Raw genomic sequence first — 4,098 nt, 5'->3', positions numbered from 1 at the left:
TAAAACTGCCTCTGCAATATAGAGTGGTTCTTTTAAAATTATTTTTTTCTTTAGCTCTTTTTTATGTCGTATTTTGATCATATTCTTTCCCCTTTCCATATCCTCCCAACATTCCTACCCTTCCAACTTCATGTTATTTTTCTCTTACTTAAAAAGAAAAATGAAATAAAACAAACAAAAATCAATAAGAAAATAATACAAAACCCAAATCAACCAAAATAAAAACCATACAAAGACGTGGAGTTAGAAAGAACTAATCCACGTGTTAGCTAAATACACGTGGATTAAGGCTGTTATACACAATGCCAATCCATTCCTTTTTGTAGAATGTATCAATTAAAAATAGTTTCTTGGTAATGGATGAAACTTTGTGTCCACTTTCCCATTTCGGTGCTGGGATTGTGTCTGGTTTAAACTTGGGCAAATCTTTGGAAGCTTTCACAGTCTGTGTGAGTTCATATCTGTTATCAACCCTCTTATATCTTGAAGGCACTGCTTCCTTTTAGTTGTTCACCACCTTTGGCTTTTGCAATTTTTGTGCCTTGTCTCCCTCACAGATCCACAAACCTTGAGGGGAGGTGTTGCTTAGCTCATTTACTGTTGAGTGTTCCAGAGTCTCTGCACTTATCAAGTTGTGAGATTCTGTGTTAATTATCATCTACTGGAAGGAGAAGCTTCCTGATAAAGACTACTACTCTGACATGTGGGTATAGTCCTGTCTTTAGGAGTCATTCTATTGATATGGTTGTTTAGTAGAATAACAGTATTAAGTTTTTCTCTGGGCTCATGACTTATTTAGTCTTGGGTTCTTGGCCATTTTATCAGTGTCAGGCATGGGTTCCATTTCAAGGAGTGGACTATAAATCCAATGAAAAAGTGATTTGTCTATTCCATAACATTTATGCCAAAATTATACTAGCATATCTTTAGACAAGTCATGTCGTAGGTCAGAGGACTTGTTGGTAGGTGATGATTACTCCTCTGGTAGAATGCAAAGTTCTTTACAGCACTACGAAGCCTAGTCAGTATGGGAAAAGCTTTGAGTTGAGTACTGGCTCAATTTTTTCATGTTCAATTACTTAACTGTGTGGTATTTTCAGCAATAGGACCTTACTGTCACTTTGTGGCAGGTAATAAACAGACTTGTCAATACTTTATGGTATTTGTGTGTGTATTTAGGACTCCTTTGATCAATGAGCCAAAAACATGTAACTTGTGTCTGGCACTGGCAGTTTTAGATACTGGCAGAAAATATCTAGATGGGTCATTTTTTGCCTTGTTATGATAGCTCTATTTAAATTCCCTAAGTAGATGTATATATTTTAGAAAACTTCTATAGTAGTAGGTTTCCATATGGCCTTTTTGAATTTGTTGTCCCTTTCCACATCTATACTCAGCAAAGCTTTCAATCAATATAGATGGAGAAAACAAGATATTTCATGTCAAAAACAGATTTAAACAATACATATCCACTAACCCAGCCCTACAGAAAATTCTGGACGGAAAACTCAAAACCAAGGAAGTTAACTACAACCAGATAAACATAGTCAATACATAATCCCAATTTACCAACAGGCAAAAGAAAAAGTGGTGGAAATCCACATACAATTCCACCAACAAAAAACATTCCAAAACAAACTAGAATGAGCTATCAATGGTCATTAATCTCCCTCAATATTAATGGTTTTAACTCACTTATAAAAACACACAGGTTAACAGAATGGATTTGAAGACAGAATCCATCCTTCTGCCGCATACAAGAAAAACACCTCAGCTTCAAAAACAGATTTTATTTCAGAGTAAAGGGTTGGGAAAAGATTTTCCAATCAAATGGACCCAAGAAACAAGTGGAGGCAGCAATTCTAATATCTAACAAATTAGATTTTAAACTAAAATCAATCAAAAGAGATGAAGGGGGTCACTTCATACTCATCACAGAAGAAATCATTCAAGATGAAGTCTCAATTCTGAACATGTCTGACCCAAATACAAAGCCTTCCAGGTTCATAAAAGAAACATTACTAAAACTCAAAGCACATATAAAACCTCACACACTTGTAGTGGGAGACATCAACATCTCACTCTCACCACTAGACAGGACTACAAGACAGAAACCTAACAAGGATAAGAAGGACCTAATAGAAGTTATGACCCAATTGGTTTTAACAGACATCTATAGAACACTCCATCCAAACACAAAAGAATGTACCTTCTTTTCAGCTCCACATGGAAACTTCTCAAAAATTGACCACATGCTTGGCAATATAGCAAACCTCAACAGGTACAAAAAATTTGAATAACTCCCTATATCTTATCATACGATTATGCCTTAAAGTTAGAATTCAACAATAACACAAACCGCAGAAACCCTGCAAACTCATGGAAATTGAATAATACACAATGGCACCACTCTTGGAACAAAGAAGAAATAAAATATGAAATTAAAGACTTCCTAGAATTCAATGAGAATGAAGACACAACAAACCCAAACTTATGGGACACTTTGAAAGCTGTGCTAAGGGGAAAGTTCATAGCACTAAGTGCCCACATGAAGAAAATGGAGAATAATCACACTAAAGAATTAACAGCACAACTGAGAGCTATAGAACAAGAGAAACACCAGAGGAGCGGACACCAAGAAATAATTAAATTGAGGGCTGAAATCAATAAAGTAGAAACTAGGAAAATGATACAAAGAATCAATGTAACAAAGAGTTGGTTCTTTGAGAAAATCAACATGATAGACAAACCTTTATCCAAATTTACCAAAAGGCAGAGTATGAACATGCAAATTAACAAAATCAGAAATGAAATGGGAGACATAATAATGTACAGTTAGGAAATCCAGAGAATCATTAGGGCATATTTCAAACTCCAAAAAGTTTGAAAATTTAAAGGAAATGGACAATTTTCAGGATAAATATCACTTACCAAAATTATATCAAGAACAGATAAGCAATTTAAATAGTGCTATAACACTTAAGGATATAGAAGCAGTCATCAAAATCTCCCAACCAAAAAAGTCCAGGGACAGATGGATTCAGTGCAAAATATTACCAGAAATTCAAAGAACAGGTTATACCAATTCTCCTCAAAGTATCCCATGCAATAAAAGCAGAAGGACTTTGCCAAACTCTTTTTATGAGGCTTCAATAACCTTGATCCCCAAGCCACACAAAGACATAACTAAGAAAGAGAACTTCAGACCAATATCCCTCATGAACATTGATGAAAAAATACTCAATAAAATACTGGCAAATTGGATCCCATCAATGTAATCCACCATATAAACAAACTGATAAACAAAAATCACAATATCATCTCACTTATGCTGAAAAAGACTTTGACAAAATTCAACACCCCTTCATGATAAAGGTCTTGGAGAAATCTGGGATAACAGGTACATGCCTAAACATCATAAAATCTATATACAGCAAACAACAGCCAACAATAAACTGAATGAAGAGAAACTCAAGGCAATTCGTCTAAGATCAGGAACAAGGCAAGGCTGTCCCCTCTCCCCATATCTCTTTTATATTGTACTCGAAGTTCTAGGTAGAGCAACAAGACAACAAAAGGAGATCAATGGTTTACAAATTGGAAAGGAAGAGGTAAACCTTTCACTATTTGCAGATGATATGATAGTTTACATAAGTGACCAAAAAAAAAAAAACCCTACCAGGGAACTCTTGCAGCTGATAAACACCTTCAGCAATATGGCAGGATACAAGATCAACTCCAGAAAATCAGTAGCCCTACTATATTCAAACAATAAAAGTGTTGAGAAAGAAATCAGAGAAACATCACCCTTTACAATTGCCACAAACAACATCCAATACCTGGGGGTAATGCTAACCAAACAAGTGAAAGACTTGTATTACAAGAACCTTGAGACTTTAAAGAAAGCAATTAAAGAAGACACCAGGAAATGGAAAGATCTCCCATGCTCTTGGATAGATAGGATCAATGTAGTAAAAATGGAAATCCTGCCAAAAGCAATCTACAGAGTCAATGCAATACCAATCAGAATCCCAGCACCATTCTTCTCAGATGCTGATAGAACAATTGTCAACTATATGGAAAAACAAAAAGCCCAGG

The sequence above is a fragment of the Mesocricetus auratus genome, unplaced genomic scaffold, assembly GCF_017639785.1.
Source record: "Mesocricetus auratus isolate SY011 unplaced genomic scaffold, BCM_Maur_2.0 Super-Scaffold_100044, whole genome shotgun sequence".
Taxonomy (NCBI): Eukaryota; Metazoa; Chordata; class Mammalia; order Rodentia; family Cricetidae; genus Mesocricetus; species Mesocricetus auratus.
This window is presented reverse-complemented; position numbering follows the sequence as displayed.